Source organism: Eschrichtius robustus, chromosome 4, assembly GCF_028021215.1.
Source record: "Eschrichtius robustus isolate mEscRob2 chromosome 4, mEscRob2.pri, whole genome shotgun sequence".
Taxonomy (NCBI): domain Eukaryota; kingdom Metazoa; phylum Chordata; class Mammalia; order Artiodactyla; family Eschrichtiidae; genus Eschrichtius; species Eschrichtius robustus.
The window spans coordinates 58346963-58372585 of NC_090827.1; the positions used below are offsets into that span (position 1 = coordinate 58346963).

Here is a 25623-nt window from a genome sequence, read left to right on the forward strand (position 1 = left end):
TGAGGAGGAATATAGGAAAATGGAGGAGTCAAGGCATCTGGGGCAGCAGGCGGTGCCCACACACAAGAGAGATGAAGCTAGAAAAGTTGGCTGGCGCCTCACCCAAGAGCTCATCCTTGCAAATGTTTGTACCCAGTCATTCAGAAGTGCAGAACTGTCATGAGTTTAGCTGAAAAATCATGGCCTGATTTGGTTCTTGAAGATTAGTATCTTGCCTCTCTGGGGAGGAAGGCAGCGAAAAGAAGAAAGGAACAAAACTAGAAGACACCGAGGAAACGGGGAGGCTGCTGTTCCTAGCCTGGGCGCTGACTGTGGGCAGTTGGGTGCGAACAGGTCTAACCAGCTGGGCGAGCGTCCCTCAGCAGAGGGGCAGCACCCTGGGCAGGCACTGGGCCTCCACCATCTACGGATCCTCCCCTCCAGCACCCAGGCTAGGTACTCAGTTACCAGCAGCCCAGAGGGCAGGAACAGAGCTCTGCCAGGCTGGCCTTCCCAGAGGGCATGTGTAAGCAGCACAGCCAGGAAGGTGAGCGACAGGCTTTGCTGGCTTGTCGGGAAGGAGGACGACGTCTGGCTCGGCACGGCTGGAGTCAGCGCTAGCCTCCCCTCGGACACGTGCACTGGGCCCCCTGGTCTCAGGCTCACACAGGCCTCCAACGCCCTTCCCTCAGGATGGCGCTCAGACCCTCCACCCAGCCCACCCTCCCGCCCCAAACACCAGCAGGTCAAGCACCACTCAGAGAAGGGGGCCTTGAAAGGGCTTTAGAAAATCTTAGAATCCGGATATGGAAGCTACTATGTTTCACTTCTGGCTGAGAGCTCTGCTCCCAGAGCACAGGATGGCCGAGGGGGGCGAGATGGGAGGGTCTCGCTGTGACCCCGAGGCACCGCTGGCCTTTTCAGCCACATGCCTGCCTTCCTTGGAAATACATTTCATTAACAGCCAAACGGAACACCCTGAGAAACAGGAGGGATTATTGGTTCGTTTCAACCCTTAGCAACAGTGAATTTTCACCACCGGGTATTTTGTCTGCTCTCTGCAATGCGCTGGAACTTTCCTTTGGGCTAAACGTGCCTCAGCTGTCCATGGCACCCGACACATTTGGCGACTCCTAATATAGGCCTCCTAATATGCGTGTGGTTAATACTGGCTGTTTTAATTTTAGCACATTGGAAAACATAAGAGGTATAAGTTCTAGTAGCATTAAAAACAAGAAAGAGTTAACCAATTCTAATAGTAGCTTTTTGTTTTCGACCACTTCCCAAAATTATAGTTCTCTTCTTCTGTCTAGCAGTTTTGGATGGTTCCTTCACCAATGGAGAAGTTATCCACTGGTACTGAGACAGAAATGATAAATATGCCATTTAAGTTACAGGTAATTTAGGAGGGTTTGATCTTCATTGGAAATTAAGATACTTTAAGTTAATAAAAGGTTTTCAATCTGCATTTCTGGGAACCTAAATTAAGGCATCACACAACATTTTCAAAAACAGAAAAGCCATTTCATTTGACTAAAAACTTAGTTTTAAGATGGCAGAAAGTACCTTGATAGTTTTCTTTTAAGAAAGAAAGAAAGAAAAACAAGCCATTAAAGAGAAATTCTTCTGAGAGAACTAAAACATGTTATATACCTCTGACTTGGCACTCCTTCCATCTGGAGAACTTTTTTGATAACTGCTTTCATCACAGAATGATCTAAAGTAAAATAAATTGAAATTAGAGTAATTATTTCCCAGTGAGTGGCTATTTCCATTTAAAACCGAAAACCAACTAATTATTGCTTTTCCCATAAAATTAAATATGAAGTCTACATTATGTAATTATACACTTATTTCCCCCTTTGTGTATTCTAATTTCTTCCTCAAAAACCTAAGATGCCATCTTGCAGACTGCCCCCAGTGGCTACTATTTTGGCAGCAGCAAAGGTCAACTTTAAACATTTTGCATCTAAAGTGGCTTTGGATACCTTTGGATAGAAAGTACAGTCTGAGCACTGTCCAGACACTTAGATACCTAAAGGGCATCTAAGGTAACAAACCAAAGTCCTGATATTCCCTCAAAAGCTGCTCCTCCCATCAGCCCCCTTTTTCTAAGTGATACCACCCAGTTGCACACATAATCATCAACGACTTGTCTCCTTGTTACTATTTCCTTCATACCCCACATCTAATCTATCGGCAAGCCCTGTTAGCTACACCCTCAAAACACAACCTGAATTCAACCACTTTTCACTTGCTCCAAACTTCCAACCTAAGCTAAGCCATAAACATCTCTTATTTGGACCACTGTGATAGTCTCCTAACTGGTCTCCCTGTTTCTCTTCTTTATCCCCCCACGTCTATTCTCTATACCAAGTCATCTTATTCAGATACTATTTGGATCATGCCTTTTTCCAGTTCAAAACCCTCTACTCGTTTAGAATAATCCACACCTTTACTCTGGCCTTCAAGACTTTACAAGATCAGACCCCTGGCTAGCTCCTTGACCTCACGTCATACCACACTCTTCTTCACTCAGTACTCTGGCCGTGTTGGCCTCCTTGCTTTTCCTTAAATACTCCACCCACCTACATGCCTGCATACTCATTGCCTCCTTGTCCTGGAGTGTGCTTACCCCAGATCTTCCATGGCTTGCTCCTCTCTTCATTCAGGTCTCCGTTCAGATGCCACTTCTCCAGTGAAGCCGTGCCCTAACAAACCTATCCAATGGAGTCCTACCTGCTCCCCCTCACTCTCCTTACATTAAGATATTTTTGCACTTCCTACTGTCTAAAATTATATTACTTATCTGTTTACTCATTTCTATCTGAACCCCTTCACTAGAATGTAAGCTCCACGAGGGCAAGACTTTTGTCTGTCTGGTTCACTGCTTTATCCCTAGTGCCTGACCCGTATCTGGCACACAGAAACTATTAAAAAAATTACTTGTGAAACTGACAAATGAATAAAGTACTCCTTGAAAGAATTCAGAGGTTGCACAACAAGGAAATAATGCTCTTGGTGGAAGCAGGCTTAGTATCTAGGTTCACCTCTATTCAGAGTAGAGATAAGAACAATTTAAAGGTATAACTCACTTTAATTAGTACATTATCTGCTAAAAACATAAGGGAAGTGCAACATTAGAAAAGTACAGTTGACACTTGAACAACATGGGTTTGAACCTCGCGGGTCCATTGACACCTGTATATTTTTCAATAAATATGTACTATCGTCCTACACGAGCCAAGGTTGGTTGAATCCACAGATGCGGAACCACCGACTATAAACTTACACCCAGATTTTCAACTGCATCGGGGGCGGCACCCCTAACCCCCAAGCTGTTCAAGGGCCAACTGTATACGATGAGGAAAGTGAAACACATTAAGTTTTAAAAACTGTCAATACATGAACAAACTCTTTTTGTTTTGCTATGTGTTAATCAATTTAAAAAAAAAAGTGACCACATACCAACAAGTGGCTTTTTTTCTTATATCCAAAACGACCAGAGTTCTGTTGCTTTCAAGGGCCTTTAGTAAAGCCTTTGCTCCTTCACTGGTGAGGCCACACTGCTGCAGGTCAAGTGCTTTCGATGAAAGACAAAAGGTCACTTGCGAAGTCTATACAGATTTAACATATAGACAACTCTCATTTTCTCACGTGTGGAAGAGTCCTGCACAAGACCAGCCATGGCAGGTTTGTAATTTCGTGTATGGAAAAAAACAGAAACGTATATGCACACACATGATGCATAATCCAATTTAAAAACCTCTTCTTGGAATGCTCATTGCGGCTCTATTTACGATAGCCAGGACATGGAAGCAACCTAAGTGCCCACTGACAGATGAATGGATAAAGAAGATGCGGCACATATATACAATGGAATATTACTCTGCCATAAAAAGAAATGAAACTGAGTTATTTGTAGTCAGGTGGATGGACCTAGAGTCTGTCATACGGAGTGAAGTAAGTCAGAAAGAGAAAAAGAAATACCATATGCTAACAGATATATACGGAATTAAAAAAAAATGGTTATGAAGAACCTAGGGGCAGGACAGGAAGAAAGACGCAGGTGTAGAGAATGGACTTGAGGACACGGGGAGGGGGACGGGTAAGCTGGGACAAAGTGAGAGACTGGCATGGACATATATACACTACCAAATGTAAAACAGCTAGTGAGAAGCAGCAGCACAGCACAGGGAGATCAGCTCGGTGCTTTGTGACCACCTAGAGGGGTGGGATAGGGAGGCTGGGAGGGAAACGCAAGAGGGAGGAGATATGGGGATATATGTAAATGTATAGCTGATTCACTATGTTACAAAGCAGAAACTAAGACACCATTGTAAAGCAATTATACTCCAATAAAGCAAAAAACAAAAACAAAACAAAACCAAAAAAAAGCACTTTTTGGATATGCAATGATAACCCTGCCTTTAGTACCAATAAATCGTCCAACATATTCTATAATTACAGAAGTGAAGAATAACTGTATATAACCTATGAGAAAAAAATCACAAAATGAATCTCAGTTCATAATTAGCAAGGGCAGCAGTGGCATGTAAACCTCAGGGCAAAAACTGGTGGAGCTGAGAAAGACACTGCATTCTTTTGATCATGATCTTGAGCTTCAAATCACACTTCAAACTAGTTAAAAGGGGAAAACGAAAGAGAAGAAATGTAATAACTGTTAGTTTTAGAGCAAAAAAGACAAGTCTAGGAGGATACAAATAATAACAAATTCAAAGAATGTGTGAAGAAGACACAGTACATACTAAAAACCTATCATGAATGTATGATGGTCAAGAACTCTCTCAGTAAAAGGTCAGACAAAAACTAGAACAAATGATCATGAATTCTAGTAGTTCTGGGGCTGAACAACCTACTCACTTAAACAAAAGGGATCATCACAAAAGCGCAGGTATTAAAAAATATTACATGAAAGGCAACTATCGTGAGTCATCTTTTTTTTTTTTTAAAGGAACTCCTTTATTTATTTATTTATTTATTTATGGCTGTCTTGGGTCTTCGTTTCTGTGCGAGGGCTTTCTCTAGTTGCGGCAAGCGGGGGCCACTCTTCATCGCGGTGCGCGGGCCTCTCACTGTCGCGGCCTCTCTTGTTGCGGAGCGCAGGCTCCAGAGGCGCAGGCTCGGTAGTTGTGGCTCACAGGCCTAGTTGCTCCATGGCATGTGGGATCTTCCCAGACCAGGGCTTGAACCCGTGTCCCCTGCATTGGCAGGCAGATTCTCAACCACTGTGCCACCAGGGAAGCCCATGAGTCATTTTCTTAAGTGTTGTGTGGAGCATCACGTTAAAATAACTGGAGTCTTTCAACAGCCCATGACACACAGAAACAGAAAGTCAGACATATGGATCTGACAGGATAGGATACAACCGTTACAACCTCTCACTACAGAAGAATGGACACAGGGTATAATTAACCAACTAGCCAAATTAATACAAACAGCCAGTAAACCCACCAGTAAATCAAAGGAATACAAAATAAAACAAAATGTGGTTATTCTCCTATCAGATTTGAGCCAAGCCTTTAAAATGTGTATACCCTTTCGATCCAACAACTCTTTCTAAGTATTTAACCAAAAGAAATAGTCAGAGATATAGGCAAGGATACGTATCAGAGTACTATTTGGAACTGAAAAACTGGACATAGCTTATATACAAGAATGGATAAGCTATGTGTACTGTGGCATACTCATATAATGGAACACTGAACAGTCACAAAAAATGATGCAGTAGATGCAAATTTACTGACTTGCTAAATTAACTGAAAAGTTATGAAATTTGGAGCAATCCCACTTGCATGAAAAAGGGAGAGGTACTCATTTTTGTAGTTTTACACTTTTTTAAAAGTGCTACAAGCCATTGTTTGTGTGAGGCAGGCTTCACATCCACTGTTGGGGTGGACTACAAATTGGCATAGCATTTCTGGATGATAATTTGGCAATGTGTATCAACAGTCTTAAAAAGGTGGAAGCAAGAAGAACTACAATCCTGCAGCCTGTGGAACAAAAACCACATTCACAGAAAGATAGGAAAGATGAAAAGGCAGAGGGCTATGTACCAGATGAAGGAACAAGCGAAAACCCCAGAAAAACAATGAAGTGGAGATAGGCAACCTTCCAGAAAAAGAATTCAGAATAATGATAGTGAAGATGATCCAGGACCTCGGAAAAACAATGGAGGCAAAGATCGAGAAGATGCAAGAAATGTTTAACAAAGACCTGGAAGAATTAAAGAACAAACAAACAGAGATGAACAATACAATAACTGAAATGAAAACTACACTAGAAGGAATCAATAGCAGAATAACTGAGGCAGAAGAACGGATAAGTGACCTGGAAGACAGAATGGTGGAATTCACTGCTGCAGAACAGAATAAAGAAAAAAAAATGAAAAGAAATGAAGACAGCCTAAGAGACCTCTCGGACAACATTACATGCAACAACATTCGCATTATAGGGGTCCCAGAAGGAGAAGTGGGAGAGAAAGGACCAGAGAAAATATTTGAAGAGATTATAGTCAAAAACTTCCCTAACATGGGAAAGGAAATAGCCACCCAAGTCCAGGAAGCGCAGCGAGTCCCATACAGGATAAACCCAAGGAGAAACACGCCGAGACACATAGTAATCAAATTGGCAAAAATTAAAGACAAAGAAAAATTACTGAAAGCAGCGAGGGAAAAACACCAAAAAGCATACAAGGGAACTCCCATAAGGTTAACAGCTGATTTCTCAGCAGAAACTCTACAAGCCAGAAGGCAGTGGCATGATATACTTAAAGTGATGAAAGGGAGGAACCTACAACCAAGATTACTCTACCCGGCAAGGATCTCATTCAGATTCGATGGAGAAATCAAAAGCTTTACAGACAAGCAAAAGCTAAGAGAATTCAGCACCACCAAACCAGCTCTACAACAAATGCTAAAGGAACTTCTCTAACTGCGAAACACAAGAGAAGAAAAGGATCTACAAAAACAAACCCAAAACAATTAAGAAAACGGTCATAGGAACATACATATCGATAATTACCTTAAACGTGAATGGATTAAATGCTCCAACCAAAAGACACAGGCTTGCTGAATGGATACAAAAACAAGACACACAAATATGCTGTCTACAAGAGACCCACTTCAGACCTAGGGACACATACAGACTGAGAGTGAGGGGATGGAAAAAGATATTCCATGCAAATGGAAATCAAAAGAAAGCTGGAGTAGCTATACCCATATCACATAAAATAGACTTTAAAATAAAGAATGGGGCTTCCCTGGTGGCACAGTGGTTGAGAATCTGCCTGCTAATGCAGGGGACACGGGTTCGAGCCCTGGTCTGGGAAGATCCCACATGACGTGGAGCAACTAGGCCCGTGAGCCACAACTACTGAGCCTGCGCGTCTGGAGCCTGTGCTCCGCAACAAGAGAGGTCACGATAGTGAGAGGCCCGTGCACCGCAATGAAGAGTGGCCCCCGCTTGCCGCAACTAGAGGAAGCCCTCGCACAGAAACAAAGACCCAATACAGCCAAAATAAATAAATAAATAAATAAATAATAACTAAAGGTGCTAATAATTAAAAAAATAAAAAAAATAAAAAATAAAAAAATAAAGAATGTTACAAGAGACAAGGAAGGACACTACATAATGATCACGGGATCAATCCAAGAAGAAGATATAACAATTATAAATATATATGCACCCAACATAGGAGCACCTCAATACATAAGGCAACTGCTAACAGCTCTAAAAGAGGAAATTGACAGTAACACAATAATAGTGGGGGACTTGAACACCTCACTTACACCAATGGACAAATCATCCAAAATGAAAATAAATAAGGAAACAGAAGCTCTAAATGAGGCAATAGACCAGATAGATGTAATTGATATTTATAGGAGATTCCATCCAAAAACTGCAGATTACACTTTCTTCTCAAGTGCGCACGGAACACTCTCCAGGATAGATCACATCTTGGGTCAAAAATCAAGCCTCAGTAAAGTTAAGAAAATTGAAATCATACCACGCATCTTTTCTGACCACAATGCTATGAGATTAGAAATCAATTACAGGGAAAAAAACGTAAAAAACACAAACACATGGAGGCTAAACAATACGTTACCAAATATCCAAGAGATCACTGAAGAAATCAAAGAGGAAATCAAAAAATACCTAAAGACAAATGACAATGAAAACACGACGATCCAAAACCTACGGGATGCAGCAAAAGCAGTTTTAAGACGGAAGTTTATAGCTATACAAGCCTACCTAAAGAAACAAGAAAAATCTCAAGTAAACAATCTAACCTTACACCTAAAGAAACTAGAGAAAGAAGAACAAACAAAACCCAAAGTTAGCAGAAGGAAAGAAATCATCAAGATCAGAGCAGACATAAGTGAAACAGAAACAAAGAAAACAATAGCAAAGCTCAATAAAAATAAAAGCTGGTTCTTTGAGAAGATAAACAAAATTGATAAACCATTAGCCAGACTCATCAAGAAAAAGAGGGAGAGGACTCAAATCAATAAAATTAGAAATGAAAAAGGAGAAGTTACAACAGACACTGCAGAAATACAAAGCATCCTAAGAGACTACGACAAGCAACTCTATGCCAATAAAATGGACAACCTGGAAGAAATGGACAAATTCTTAGAAAGGTATAACTTTCCAAGACTGAACCAGGAAGAAACAGAAAATATGAACAGACCAATCACAAGCAATGAATTGAAACTGTGATTAAAAATCTTCCAACAAACAAAAGTCCAGGACCAGATGGCTTCACAGGAGAATTCTATCAAACATTTAGAGAAGAGCTAACACCCATCCTTCTCAAACTCTTCCAAAAAACGGCAGAGGAAGGAACACTCCCAAACTCATTCTATGAGGCCACCATCACCCTGATCTCCAAACCAGACAAAGATACTACAAAAAAAGAAAATTACAGACCAATATCACTGATGAATATAGATGCAAAAATCCTCAACAAAATACTAGCAAACAGAATCCAACAACACATTAAAAGGACCATACACCACGATCAAGTGGGATTTATCCCAGGGATGCAAGGATTCTTCAATATATGCAAATCAATCAATGTGATACACCATATTAACAACTTGAAGAAGAAAAACCATATGATCATCTCAATAGAGGCAGAAAAAGCTTTTGACGAAATTCAACACCCATTTATGATAAAAACTCTCCAGAAAGTGGGCATAGAGGGAACCTACCTCAACATAATAAAGGCCATATACGACAAACCCACAGCAAACATCATTCTCAATGGTGAAAAACTGAAAGCATTTCTTCTAAGATCAGGAACGAGACAAGGATGTCCACTCTCACCACTATTATTCAACATAGTTCTGGAAGTCCTAGCCATGGCAATCAGAGAAGAAAAAGAAATAAAAGGAATACAAGTTGGAAAAGAAGAAGTAAAACTGTCACTGTTTGCAGAAGACATGATACAATACGTAGAGAATCCTAAAAATGCCACCAGAAAACTGCTAGAGCTAATTAATGAATATGGTAAAGTTGCAGGATACAAAATTAATGCACAGAAATCTCTTGCATTCCTATACACTAATGATGAAAAACCTGAAAGAGAAATTATGGAAACACTCCCATTTACCACTGCAACAAAAAGAATAAAATACCTAGGAATAAACCTACCTAGGGAGACAAAAGACCTGTATGCAGAAAACTATAAGACACTGATGAAAGAAATTAAAGATGATACCAACAGATGGAGAGATATACCATGTTCTTTGATTGGAAGAATCAATATTGTGAAAATGACTATACTACCCAAAGCAATCTACAGATTCAATGCAATCCCTATCAAATTACCAATGGCATTTTTTACGGAACTAGAACAAATCATCTTAAAATGTGTATGGAGACACAAAAGACCCCGAAAAGCCAAAGCAGTCTTGAGGGAAAAAAACGGAGCTGGAGGAATCAGACTCCCTGACTTCAGACTATACTACAAAGCTACAGTAATCAAGACAATATGGTACTGGCACAAAAACAGAAACATCGATCAACGGAACAAGATAGAAAGCCCAGAGATAAACCCACGCACCTACGGTCAACTAATCTATGACAAAGGAGGCAAAGATAGACAATGGAGAAAAGACAGTCTCTTCAATAAGTGGTGCTGGGAAAACTGGAGAGCTACATGTAGAAGAATGAAATTAGAACACTCCCTAACACCAGACACAAAAATAAACTCAAAATGGATTCGAGACTTAAATGTAAGACTGGACACTAGAGGAAAACATAGGAAGAACACTCTTTGACATAAATCACAGCGAGACCTTTTTTGATCCACCTCCTAGAGTAATGGAAATAAAAACAAAAATACACAAATGGGACCTAATGAAACGTCAAAGCTTTTGCACAGCAAAGGAAACCATAAACAAGACGAAAAGACAACCCTCAGAATGGGAGAAAATATTCGCAAACGAATCAACGGACAAAGGATTAATCTCTAAAATATATAAACAGCTCATGCAGCTCAATATTAAAGAAACAAACAACCCAATCCAAAAATGGGCAGAAGACCTAAATAGACATTTCTCCAAAGAAGACATACAGATGGCCCAGAAGCACATGAAAAGCTGCTCAACATCACTAATTATTCGAGAAATGCAAATCAAAACTACAATGAGCTATCACTTCACACCAGTTAGAATGGACATCATCAGAAAATCTACAAACAACAAATGCTGGAGAGGGTGTGGAGAAAAGGAAACCCTCTTGCACTGTTGGTGGGAATGTAAATTGATACAGCCAGTATGGAGAACAGTATGAAGGTTCCTTAAAAAACTAAAAATAGAATTACCATATGATCCAGCAATCCCACTACTGGGCATATACCCAGAGAAAACCATAATTCAAAAAGACACATGCACCCCAATGTTCACTGCAGCGCTATTTACAAGAGCCAGGGCATGGAAGCAACCTAAATGCCCATCGACAGACAAATGGATAAAGAAGTTGTGGTACATATATACAATGGAATATTACTCAGCCATAAAAAGGAACGAAATTGAGTCATTTGTTGAGACGTGGATGGATCTAGGGACTGTCATACAGAGTGAAGTAAGTCAGAAAGAGAAAAACAAATATCGTATATTCGCGCATGTATGTGGAACCTAGAAAAATGGTACAGATGAACCGGTTTGCAGGGCATAAGTTGAGACAGATGTAGAGAACAAACGTATGGACACCAAGGAGGGAAAACCACGGTGGCGTGCGGATGGTGGTGTGCTGAATTGGGCGATTGCTATTGACATGTATACACTGATGTGTATAAAACTGATGACTAATAAGAACCTGCAGTATAAAAAAAAAAAAAAGTCTTAAAAATATGTCACACTTAGTCATTCCACTTCTAGGACCTTATTCTACAGAAGTAATCCCAGTGGACACAGAGACGTATATACAATGTATTCACATTGTTTCTGACAGGGAAAAGCAAACTGTGTAAATCTAATTGCAAAGAATTGATTAAACTATGGGACATCAATATGATGGAATACTACATTATACATCATTAAGTGAAAAAAGCAGGAATACGAAATAGCAAGTATACTACAATTCTATGTTTGTAATCACTAAGTGTACAAATATATTTATAGAAAAACAAAAGACTGAAAGTGTATGCACCAAAATGAACAGTGATTATGTCTGGGTATTAAGATTATAGGTAATTGTTCTCTTGTTACTGTGTATTTTCTATAAAGAATATACGCAACTCTTAGAGACAGATTAAAAGCAAAATAAAAGTTATCAGTAAAATGAGGCTTTAAAAAATATCCTATCACAACAGTATTATGCCAAAAGCTAAGCATATATCATATTAAAAATTCAATATTTTCAATTTTAGAATTTACCTCTAAGCCATAAATCCTCACTAAGAGATTCTGCCAAAGCACTTGCACCGAGGTCACCAATGAGTGTGTTGCAGTTCAGAGTGATGCACCTCAAACCAGCCATACAGTCAAGATCAGGTCTCCTGGAACGAAGACTCTCAGCCCAGGTTTCTTCATGCCTTCTGGTAGTCTGATACTTCAAAGATTTAATGGGATGAAATTAAGATGCCTGAAGAAGGAAACAGGGTGTGCCTACTGAGTATGGCTTATTATGTCAGAGATTTACACACATACATATCAAGCATATATGCCAGGAGAATCAACCTGAGAAATTAAACAGTCACTGCTGCTTTACGAGTCCAGTGACCCAGATTCTAGTTGGTCAGTGATTAGATTCCAGCCACTGGATGACCTGCCCTTGAACAGTTATGTAAAGTTGGACAACTCAATTATAGTCTATGAATTCTTTTCCTTATCTTCTAAGTCAGGGAATTGGTTCTAAATTCTATCATTGCTGAGGCTCTAAATGTCATCATTCTGTCCTCCAATGGTCTCCAAACACCTGACTGGGCAACCCATAAGAAAACTTTTTAATATGCATCTTATTTTTTAACAAATTATATACACGAAGTTCTATACATATAATGTATGTACATTATAAACTACACAGATATTGTTTAAATGATACAAAGCTAAATAGGTTCTAATATGTTCTTTTCCTAACTCCTAAGGCATTATTTTATTTATTTTAAAAAAATATTTATTTATTTGTTTGTTTGTTTGTTTGGCTGTGCCGGGTCTTTGGTTGCAGCATGACGGATATTTTAGTTGTGGCATGTGGGCTCTTAGTTACGACAGGCACGTGGGATCTAGTTCCTTGAGCAGGGATCGAACCCAGGGCCCCTGCATTGGGAGCGCAGAGCCTTAACTGCTGGACCGCCAGGGAAGTCCCAGGCATTATTTTAAAAACTATATTTACAAAATGGATCTCACATGCTACCTAGGGTATGCACACCAACTTTAGAGGCCTGGACTATGCACAGCCAGTTGGATGCGCCTTGGGAAAATAATGGTTTGACATTTAACCACAAGTATTGCCTTAAAGACATTCAATTCTTTATATTCATAAAATAAAGTTTGGTAACAGGGAACACTGACTTTAAATGGAAAAAGTCTTGTTACATTCTTGAAAAAATAAAAGACTCAAAGTGCCTTTGATACTCTAAAAGGAAAATCATTAGTGTCATTTTTCTATTAACAATAACTTATAAAAGCTCCAAGCAGAAATAACACCAATCACTTACACAGTGCTTAGTATGTGCCAGGCACTATTTATACAAATGAGTTCATTTAAACCTCATAATGAGGCATAGACATTAAGTGATTTGCCCATGGTCAAATGCTATGAAAAGGGAGAAAGGGAATTTGAACCTAGGCCATTTGGCTTAGGCACCCAAGTTCTTGACCGTTTTCAACCCCAGGGGTCAATGGACTTGCCCTGTATAGGCTCAAAGAATTTTTCAATTTTTAAAATCTGAATTTAAACATTTCCAGCTTTGTGGGCTATACAGTTTCTGTTGCAACTACTCAACCCCACTGGCGTAGGGTGAAAGTAGCCATAGCTATCATGTAAACAATGGGTGTGACTATGTTCCAAAAAAACTTTCTTTACCAGGCGACGAGCTGGATCTGGCCCACCAGCCATAGTTTACCTACCCTTGATCTGCACCATCAAACTATTCAGAAGGCTTCATGTCAAATTATTAAATAACTTTAGGCCTAAATACAGTAATTATAACCACTGTAAAGTTGTTAAGGCATTATTTTAAAAACTGTATTTACAAATTGCTGATGTAGTGATTTTTATTAGTTTATAAACTACAGCAGCTAGTAAACACTTGATTCATTTAAGTCTTGAAGACTATAATGGCATAGTTTTTTCACAGTATCACAATCAATGTTTTCAGTAACTAAAAATACATTAAAATATTATTATATATTAAATCTCTTATTTCTAAAATTAAGTGGACTATCTTTACTAAATGGCAGAATCCCAAACTGAAAACTGGTCATATTCTTTCAACAAAACGAAAGCTGCACTCACACGTATCAAAAGACAAAAATTAACTGCCATCTGTATCAATATATTAATGTGCTTCAATCACATATGTTTTCATGACAGTTCAAACATAAAAAAATCACCTTTAAGATCTTGGCCATGTGATCTGCTCCCTGCCATGTCAGATTACACCCCGTGAAGTTTACTGTCTTAAGAGTGGTAGAGTTCTTTACACCTTGACAAATAACTAAAAGAAAGAAAAAAAACCACACACACAATAAGATGAAGAGCCTATACATTTGTCAACCTTGACTTATTTGCTTTTCTTGAGTCAATTGGAGGTTTATAGCCACATTCTTAAAATCATTAACTACAATCTTCCCAAACAGGTAATTGATGAACAGATGCATTCGAAAACTTGTCAGTAACAAAGTGTTATTCCAGTTTACAGCAGCAGTTTAATTCTATTTAGATACTAAAACTGAATACACTGAATACTGCAAACTTTATTCCCAACCACTCAGTAGAATACTACATACCTTTTGAGACATAGGAAAAAAAAGAAAAACCTAAAAATCTTAAGACTCTTCCTATTTTCATTTCCAATGATACTTCCCAATCTTGATGATCAATCAGCGATTTAAATGTCAACTATAAACCCAGTATTTTATTAGGTGCTATGCAGTATACTAGAGCAATAGAAGAGAGAGGACCTCAAACCCTCTGCTCCCTCAAATTGAAAGGCAGGCTTCCTTACCCCTCCAGACCACTACTGGACACAGGGAACACACACTAATGTTTCAGGACCCCAACTAACAGTCACCTGCTTTGTGATTACTTCCATGACACACCCCCACTAACACCACTGAGTTTGCTGCTCTTACGGGACGTGACATATATTTCCTATTTTAACACATACCACAGTGCATTATAATTATGATTGCAGATACATGTTCTAACAATTTAAAGATAATGATGACTTTTTTGCTCTTTACATCTTGCTATTTCCCTTCCCATAATATTTCTTGAAGAGAAACATTAAAATATAGACAAACACAAAAAAACAGAAAATACACAAAATGTGTGGTTTGTGGCTTAACACAAACTTAAGTAAAAATTAGTTCTGACAGTATCCAGCATGACAAACTTCCATGGTACAAATGAGAATGGACCAAGGTTTGAGCAGGCACAGGAGACAACCCAGGCATGAACAACACCAAGAAAAGGTAGACAGGAAGTAACATGGTGTGTAGGAAATCACGAGACCAGTCTGATGAGAAGAGACTTAAACAAGACTGAAACTCACTTTCTAAACCTCCATCTCCAAGTGGACAATTCGCAAGACACAGGTGCACCAAAGTGGCCGATTTATTCAATCCCTTTAATGGGGAGAACAAGTTTAAAATTTTATTGCTTTAGTTTGCTCCAAAAGCAACTATCAAATGCTGGCAGCACACAATGAAGGCTTACCTTTGTTAACATAGTTAAGTCGCTCTCTCTAAGAACTAGCCCATTTAGCTCCAGGTTCCTTAGCGCACCCGACACACTTACACAGCATTTAAGAGCTTTACACAACTGCAAGGTCACATCTTTATTTCTTATCGCAGGAACACGACTTCTGTAAACTTTATTTCTGTCACAACCTAAACCAAAATTATTGTAAAATGAGTGATTTAAACCATATATTTTATCATCACTAAAAAGCATCTAAATAAAAAAAAAAAAGCATCTGCTCTGTGCTAAGGATTAGAAACGACTCCTGCCCTTAAAGCCTTCATTAAGGACGGCGATGTATAAACTCAAAATTTCAATCACATGAGATAAAGAACCATAACCTTTGTGCACAGAGGTTCCTATGGAGGCAAAAAGTTATATCTAAGTGACGGCTTCATGATAACCCTGAAGTAGAATCTAGAAAAGATGAGAGCATGCAGAGTTGGAGTAGGAGGTGCATTAACTGCACAGGGAGCACCTGTGCAAAGAAACTCAAGCCCGACACCTGCTGGGCACTTTAAATACTGCAGGTGGGGATGACTAAAGGCCAGGGGTCCAAGTGTGAGAAGAGACAGAAATGAAAATAGAGATGCTGGCCGAAGCAAGCCTGGGAGAGAGCATGGCTTGTATCCCACAGGTGATGAGGCCTGGGGCTACCACTGGCTGAGTAAGGGTGCCTCCGCTGATTAGAAAAAGGCACCCCGCTGCTGAAGGACTGATTAGATAAAGGGAGTGATCACAAAAAGATCCCCTTCCTCAGGGTCAAAGAGCCCCACGAGGCTTGGCCGAGCACAGTTCGGACTACACGCCTCTGTGCAGAGCACACGCTGGGCGGCTAGTATGCACTAACTCTGTGTGGGCAAGCCATTAGCAGCATTATTTTAAGCGTATCTTTTTATGTTAGAAGATCACTCAACCCGAGTAGGCAGATGAACTTAGAGGAACTGATGAGCCCAGGGGCCGCGAAACCACCCAGGAGCTTCTGCCATAGTCCGGGCAAAATGTAATATAATATGGATGAAGAAGCAAATTTAGGAGGAGGCCAAAATCTACAAGCTAGACCCAGTGGATGAAAAACATAAAGAAAGTTCAGTGAAGGAACTCTGAAGAAAATGGGCTCTGCAATAAACTTTTCTTACATTCAATGTCAAATATTAGGCAAAATTAAGTACCGTGGCCTTTCAGGTCCCTTCCAGCTATAATTTCTTTTGATTTCTAACTTATTACTCTGGTTAAGTAATGTCCCTTCAGAGGGACAGAACAGTTCTTACACCTTAATGGGATGCAAAGAATAATCTGACTTCTCTTCACCAGGGGATGAGTTGAACTGTCCTTGCAGAAGAGATAACACATGGTGTGAACCCCAGATCCTAGAAAAGGGCCAGGCACACAATAAGTATTCAGCTTTTTGAAAACAAATGAACAATCATTTCCTCTCCTAAATCTTCGCACCCTTCCTCTGCTGGCTACTTTCTCTCAGCTTATAAACATCCTCAAATATACTCACTTAAAAAACTCTCAGACCTATGATTCTTTGTATCATCTTGTGGGTAACCTAAGTCTCTCCCATGCCTTCAAACACCTGTCCTCCCAAAAAGCCCAGATCTGAACCTTGGGCCCAGACCCGTCTACCAGGCCCCTCGAAAGCACTGAAGATGAAGTAAGATCCTCTCCCCACCCCCAATCCCTTCCTACTGTGCTCTGTATTTCACAAAAAGATGCAGCTGTAAACTGTCACCCACGCTTGCTGCCCTCCCTTTTCTAACTGGTCACCAGGCCCCACCCATTCTCTCTCGGATCTCCAAAATCCAGTCCAACCTTTTATAACTTAAGTGGGGCCTTTAGATTACAATTCACCCTGCACCCAATCAACTGCCTTCCACATGGAGGTCCGAGTGAGCCTCTAAACCAGAAGTCCATCTCACTGTTCTTTAGGGTTTCCCACAGCCTTCAGGATAAACATCCAAACTTCTGACAGGACAAACAAGGCCTCTTTCTGTTGGGCCCCACTAGGTTTCCAGTATCAACTCTCATTTCTTTCCCAAACCCTGAGGTCCAGTCCTGTACATTAATTTTGCCATATTTTCTTATATTTCTCAAACTTTGACACACTGCTCCCTCCTGCCACCCCAGGAGGTTCTACTATACTTAGAAAGGATGGCACCTCCTCCAAGAAGCCTACCCTGAACTTTCCCTTTTAAGATTCTGTGCTCTGCAAAGGGGAAAGGTGGGGGGGGAGGGATAAATTAGGAGTTTGGGATTAACATATACACATGGCTATATATAAAACAGGTAATCAACAAGGACCTACTGCATAGCACAGGGAACTCTATTCCATATCCTGTAATAACCTGCACGGGAAAAGAATCTGAAAAAGAATGGATATATGTATAACTGAATAACTTTGCTGTACACCTAAAACTAACACAATATTGTAAATCAACCATACTCCAATATAAAATAAAAATTAAATTAAAAAAAAAAAAAGATTCTGTGCTCTGCAGCACCAGAACTCACTTCTTCCAGAGCACTGACTACTGTGCTTGTGTTCACTTGCCGCCCAGTATGAAGGGGAGAGTACCTAGGGCAGAAGCATTGTCTCCAGCAGCCCTTGGTTCTGACAACTCATTCAAGTGCCAGGATACTTTACACACATAACGTGCTTGATTAATTGTAAGAACCCACAGAAAGAGTGGTTTTTAATGTCATTTTACAAGTGTGGGGATTGCAGTTCAAAAGTAACCTGCACAGGCCACAGAGAGAATAAGCCCTGGAATTCAAACCCTAAGCTGCCTTCACACCGGTGCTCTTTCCACTACATGATACGACTATTGAAAAAAAGATTTTTTTTTTCCTGAGCCCTGTTTTAATGGAAAGGAAATGAAGCTGGGATATATCAATTTCCTAATCGCTTTGGTCTGTACCAGGCAAAGTCATTCAACAGACCAGGTAACATCTGTGGAACAATTAAAGATGCTCCAAACTGTGCTAAGTGTTCTACACTGTAGAGTCTACAGGCATTAACAGAGTGAGTCCTTGTAACCGCCAGAGAGTGGGTCCTGTTAAGCCCATGCTCCAGATGAGAACACTGAGACCTAGAAGCCTTAAGGCACTCGGCCGGGGTCACCGAGCTGGCAGGAGTCCTAGGCCGCACGCCCCGTCTAGTGCACGCACACCCGGCTACCGGGCACCGGTTCTAGTGCCCACCCTCCACCTTGCACCATCTAAAACCCCGCTTCGCAGCACCCACACGAGAGCCCCTGGAAGCGGGAAGTACAAACCTGTCTCGCCAAGCCGTGGCTGGAAGAAGCTCTGGATACAGATCAGGGGCAGAGGGTGCTCAGGAACGGCGCCCATTCCAACCCTCGGAGGCGCTCGGCGTTAAGTCCAGCAGGCCCTCCAGCAGGAAAGCGCGCAAGGCGGGCAAAGGCACCGAGTCCTGCAGCGCGCACAGGTCCTCACAGCGCGGTAAGAAGTCGGCTGCGCTGTCGCAGCGCAGCTTCACCGGTCATCATGGCCCGAGCGCGGCCTCGGGGACGCTGGCTGTGGACACGATGCCCACACCCGCCTGGGGGCCCCGGCTCGCCTCCCGGCCCCTCGGGCGCCCACCGCCCGGCGGCTGCAGCCCCGCAGCGTGCGCAGGACCCGTGTCGCAGCCAGAAGACGCAGGGCCACGGGCCCCAGTTAGGCAGGCCCCTCCATGCCGCGCTCACTTTGGCGCCAGCCTCATCGCCCTCCGCGCCAGGGGGCTGCCGTTCCAACCAGCAGGCGGCGCCGTGGGGGCGGGGCTCGAGGACGTCAGTGCACTCGCCGTGCGTCCGCACGCAGCCCCGCCTCCCATGGGGACCTGGCCTGAGGAGCAGGGCGGCCGGAAAGGTAGGAGGCGTGGAGAATTTGGGGTTTCAAAAAAGCGTTTGCTGACTGATCCAAGCAAAAGTGAGACATGGTTGTATCAACGCATTTTTTAAAAAAATATTTAATTGCAGTGGTTGTTTTTTAATTATTAATTAATTTATTGTTTTTTATTTAATTTAATGTTATATATTTATATATAAATTTATTTATATTTATGTATATTTATATATTTTTTATATATTTATATTTAATTAATTTATATAATTTAATTTTAATTAATTAATTAATTTTTGGCTGTGTTGGGTCTTCGTTTCTGTGTGAGGGCTTTCTCTTGTTGTGGCAAGTGGGGGGCCACTCTTCATCGCGGTGCGCTGGCCTCTCACCGTCGCGGCCTCTCTTGTTGCGGAGCACAGGCTCCAGACTCAACGCATTTTAAAAGTAGTAAAACTCCCGATAAGTGTCTGTGCTCACCCCGCCCAGGAGAGAGCGTGCCCTCCGTGAGGGACACGTGAAAGGCTGAGTGAACGTCTGCCTGTGGTCTGTTACCTGGTGCACGGGTGTGTGAATTTCTGCGGAGAGCTCTCAATTTCTGTAGTTTCTGCTGACTTGATACGGTGGTTGGCAAATGGTGACGTGTTCCATGCATTCAGGACATGATTGTGGTTACTAATAATCACTTTGTTCTCTCTGTGCATGTCTGTGTCCTAATATTTTCTTTTTATAAGGACCCCAGTCATATTGGACTAGAGCCCACCCATTTGACCTCAGTTACCTATTTAAGGGCCTTATCTCCAAATACAGTCATATTACGAGGTATTGGGGGTTAAGACTTCCACATATTAACTTGAGCAGGACACAATTCAGCTGATAATAGAAGGTAAGAGTAATTTAAGCAAGTAAGTAACTATTTTTTAAAGTGAGTTGCTTAAAGATATGAATTGACTCAAGAAGAACAAGAAGAAATTACATAACACTGTACGTTATACAAAGGTATTAAATTAATCATCATAACATCCTGTGAGATCAGCTTGAAATTAGACTAAACAAGATTAAGCAACTTATCCAGAGTTGTATAGTTAGTACTTTCCAGAATTTAAACCAGGTATTTTCCCAGTTCCATTCTACATTATATTTTCATCTCATTATTTGAAATGAATTTTGAGTCTTCATTTTGCTTAGTTTCTGAAGTTCTATGGGGATAGAATGGAGTTGGATATTTTCAGTGACATTCATACATGGGGAAGGAAATTGAGTCCAGAAGCTTCCGCGATGTTTCCATGGAGAACGCTAACAACAGAACCAGAAACACCGTTATCCTTTTGGTTCAGTCATCTTTCGTAACACACTATAAGAATTAATTTTAAGAAGCCCAATGTTTTCCAAACTTTCACCAATGGGTTCTGTAGGGTCCTCTAATAATATCTAAGAGACTCATTAGTTTCACATTCCAAGCCACTTAAGACCAGGAGTTCTGATTGTTCTTTGTGATAAAATCAAGTGACAATCATAGCTCGTAATTTAGGATGGTTTCTTCAGGGCATCTTACAGCTGCCGCCATGTTGACCATTCCGGATTGTGTTGACGAAATTGGTCCCACGCTTCAACTTGGAAAGAATTTACAAAGGGTTCCTATCCGGAAATGGCGGCGGGGGAAGGGATTCGAAGGAGCAAGAGGAAAGGAGCTGGGACCAAAGTAAGCCTTCGAGCCGGCGCGGGAGGGCGTACCGCGCGCGTGCCCCGTGGCTGTGTTCCCCTTAGTTCTGCGTGCTGTGTAGGGCCCAGTGTTTCCTGGTTCCAGTTCGACAGTTCAACCATCTTCAGGGAAATCTGCCCTTCCTGGAAAGTATGGTCCTGTTGGCGATGCTCCAACTATTTTATTCCTTTTTATTTTTTTCTTTTTGATTCTGCAAGGGCACTCAGAACGATCATTTTATTAATAAATTGTGAGAGTACCCAGGAGAGCATGAAAAACAGAAAATCTGAATAATCTCACCAGCTTCCACCGCCACATTTCCAGCCTCGTAAAGACTTTTAAAAATTAACCAGGCTGTCCACTACCACCCAAGGGGGGTGTCCCACTCACTAACAAACTCGTTTGAACTCATCGCAAGATCAGCTTGGTTTTCAGTTAATCTGAACATTAAGCAGTTCTACATTTTCCCGCTACTGACAAACCGTCTAGTTTTAAAATGGCAGATCTAAGACCTACGCACAGGTTATTATGACGGGGGGGGGGGGGATCAGTATCCTTTCCATTACGTCACAACTGTCAGTGTAGTTTATCTAAAACAAATCTGATCACGAATTATATCACTTCCCAGTTTAATATAAAACCCTCCCTTGACTACCTCAAGCTCGCTTCTGGCCTCCGCCTACCTCCCTGGCCTCAACCCTCTGCCCGCAGCCCACTCCCATTCAACCCCATTCACACACACGGTTTCTCACCTCCAGGCCTTTGTTCACTCTGTCGCCTCTGGAACGTCCTGTACCGTATCACCTCGGTAACTGTTTTTTAAATTTTTTTAATTTAAGACTTCAACTCCGGGTTTATTCACTGATGAAGCCTCCCTCTTCCCTTCCCAGGCTGATTTATGGCCACCTCTTCCCGGTTTTGTACAAGGCTTACACCTGTTTTTGTTTATCTGTTTGTTTTATACAATTTTATTGAGTTATAATTCACATACCATACAATTCACCAGTCTAAACTGTACAATTCAATGGGTTTTAGTATATTTATAGAGTTGTGTGACCATCACCACAATGTTACCTGTTTTTCTCAACTAATCATCTGAGCTCTTGGGGACAGAAATCATGTCTTACTCATTTTTGTAAACTCAGCACATACTACCTGCCTGGCACATAGGAGGCTCTCAACAAATATTTGTTGAATAAGTGAATGTTATATGCACACATGAATTATTGACTGGATTAGAATGGCAAGTTTGTAAATTTGCTTCCCTGAAGCTGCCCATAGAACTGGGTCAAAGTAAGATTTTCACAAATGCTTTATTTTGTATTTGTATACTGTACTCATCTACATGAAGTATAAGATTTCTAATTTATTTGCCTGCCTTGCCAACACCTAAGCAGTTACTTCAAAAGTTCCACACCCATTTATGGCTGTTATACAAAAAAAATTAGAAAAAACGGAATCTACCTTTATAACTTTCTTTCCTGTCTCCCTCCTTACCCTTCCTCCCTTCCTTTCACAAATACGTGAGTGCCTGCCATGTGTCAAGCAGTGTGCTTGGCTATGCACAGATATGGTGAATAAAAGAGCCGTTGCTCTCATGATACTTAAAAATGAATTTCATGTAAGGGTACATGCCAGAATTAGAGCAAGTTCACTTAATTTATCTCAGACAAAAACCAAACATCCAGATTAGAGATTCTGGTCCTTAGACTCTACATCCCTTCCTTTTCGTAGTTGGGATCAGTTAGCCCCCATGTGTGTGCTTCTTTATGTCTCCTGTTATAATAAGAGAATTTAAACATCCGATATTAGGATTTAGAGTAACATGTAATGTGCTTGTAGTAGTAGCCTTATTGAAGCAGTGTCCTGTAGAGGTGCAGCTTACCTGATTGTCCACTTTGGGCACCAGAAATTGATAGCATTAGTCAGGTGGGGTCCAGAGTCCAGTTATCTATATATAATAATATATAAAGAGGTTATTTAGCTTGAGACTTGTGAAAACCACAAAAATGCACACTCTGAGATGGGAACTCCAAGCCTCTAAATATTTAACACACAATGAGGTTCTCATTAAAGAGAAGCAATAGAGCGTTTTAGTTAAACAGTGGTGCTCTGGAGAAAAACTTCCCAGGTTTGAATTCCAGTATCATCACTTACTAGTTGTGTGACTTGGGGCAATTACTATACCTTTCTGGGCCTCAGTTTCCTCACCTGTGAGATAATTTACTGAGGTACTTACTACCATACCTGGCACAGAGTAAACACTCATTAAATGTTAAATGTTGTCATTACTAAGGAACCAGGGAGAGCTCTTAACCAGAGAGGTAAAATGAATAAGCTGTTCTAGTAATCTTTCTTCTAATATCTGCTTAATTCTTAATATGATACATGCTATTCCTGTTCCTATATGTGCTAGGATGTCACCTTCTTTATATGAGAATTCATTAGTATTTTCAGAAAGTCTTTAGGCTGTGCTTATGTACTTCCTCAAATTTCACTTTAAAGCAACTTTTCCCAATTGATTTCTAGGAAGGTTTTTACTCTTCAGGAGTCTTGGCATCATGCCAGCTACCTGCCTGGCTAATTTCCTTGGGAAAAGTTTCTCAATATTTGCCCAACCTTGTAGTTCTCTTGATCTGTGTTCTCTGCCTTCCTCAACTATCTTCCAATTGAGCTGGAAACTCCTTTGCAAGAAGAGTCTCTTCCCATTTGTAGTTCAAGTTGAAAATGAGTACTCTGATTGGACAAAAAAAGGAACTCTATGACATTTTCTACTTCATTAGTGTGCAACAGAATCACCCAGAAGGCTTGTTAAAACTCAGATTGCTGTGCTCTACCCCCCAGAGTTTCTGATCCAGTAGGCCTGGGGCAGGGCTCATTAATTTGCACTTATAATAGGTTCCCTGGGTGATGCTTATATACTAGTCTAGAGACCACACTTTAAAATCCACTTCCTATGTGATATCATGAAACATTTACATCCATACGTATCGTTAACTTGGGGAGGAGTCGTTTTATTTAACAATTTTATACTCGATATAATATAAGTAATAAAAGCATGAATTTCCCCATGTGATATGTCTCCAGGATCAGACTCTACCCACTCTTATCTTCGCCTTTATACAGAAACTGCTATTCCACATCTGGACTTCAGCTCCAAAACTGTCCAGCTGTCAGCTGGGAGAATTTTCAATGTCTGCCTGTCTACCTGTCTGGATTTTAAGTATTACCAACTCCTAGGTTCCCTTCCCTCCTTGTGCTTACTTTATACTCAGATTATTTTTTTAATAAGGAAATCACTATCTAGAATAATAATTTCTTAGAAGATTGAAAGTTTGGTGAAGAATTGAAACTCATTTTGTCTTGTCCTTTCCATATATGGGAGTTTCTCTGTCCAACAACCCCTAGGAGATTGTTTTAATTCCAGATTGAATTAGGAGGTTTAGAACTGTCCAGTGGAATGCTGGTAAATGTTTGACAACCAGCTTTCCAGTACAAAAGACACAAATTTATAGTATTTGCCAATCTCCATGGTGTAAACATTCCCAAAATAGGTGATTTCACGCTATCATACATCAAATCAACCAACTCACAAAATTCTGACAACCTAGCACTTGGTTCTCACATGACTATAGCACTACCGGAAGTTTCTTAGTAAAAGCCTTTGGTTACTTTTAGAAGGCCTACACTAAACCAATTCATCCTAGAGCCACACTTCTCAAACTTTAATGTAAATACAAATCATCTGAGAATCTTATTAATATGTAGATTCTAATTTAGTAGGTCTGAGGTAGAGCCTGAGATTCTGATTTCTTGTTAGAAATCTGTTGGCTCCTAAGTGATACTGAGGCTGCTGGTCCATGGACCACACTTTGAGTAGCAAGGTCCTAGAACACATCCTGGAGCAAAATTCATATTTCCATCGTTAGTCCCAAACCAGAACCTTCTGAATAGGTCTCTTCCTAATACAGAGTATAAATTTAAGTGGATTCCCAAATTTCTAGGTATAAACTCCATGACCTCCATCACTCAGTGGAGATACTAGAAATATCACTAACTTCCTGCCCCGCCTACATCTGCTGCTGTTGGAAACTTTCCTCTCCCACGTAAATAAAATTCCACAAGCCCCAGCTATTTGGATCAGTGGAAACCATCTGACTCAAGGAAAATCTGTTCAAACTGTAGCCAGTGATCTGGCTTGAAAAGAGAAGCTGGGCCAGTCGTCCTTCTCACAGAACTGGAATTGGGAAAATGAAGGGCTGAAACATTTAGGTGGGAGAACTCAAGCTGTAAGGTCATGGCGTAAATTCAAGGCTAGAGAAGCCTTGAAAGGCAAGCTGGGGTTATTAGCAAGCAGAAATGATGCCTGAGTAGAGTCACATGAAGCCAGTCAGTTTCAAGAATGGAATGGAGCGAGGATGCCTTGAAAAGCAGAAATATCATGAAGAAGAAAGAGAGCTACCTGCCTCTGAGAGGAAGATAGCAAATGCTGCCTCAGTTCCTATTTCCGTCAAGCCTGCAGTATCACTGTTCCTCTCCCTGCCTTCTTGTGAGATCCATATCTACCATATATATCCCTACAACAACTCTTGTTTTCTTGAGCTATCACCAGTGAATGTCTTTATTTTCTAAACCAACAAACAAAGACCTAATTTAAA

General features: G+C 40.8%; 1 pseudogene; it reads right to left on the reverse strand.

Annotated features, from left to right (window-relative positions):
* Positions 1 to 802: 802 nt before the first annotated feature.
* Positions 803 to 19258, reverse strand: LOC137763464 (centrosomal protein of 78 kDa-like; annotated as a pseudogene).
* Between the last annotated feature and the right edge of the window lie 6365 nt (positions 19259 to 25623).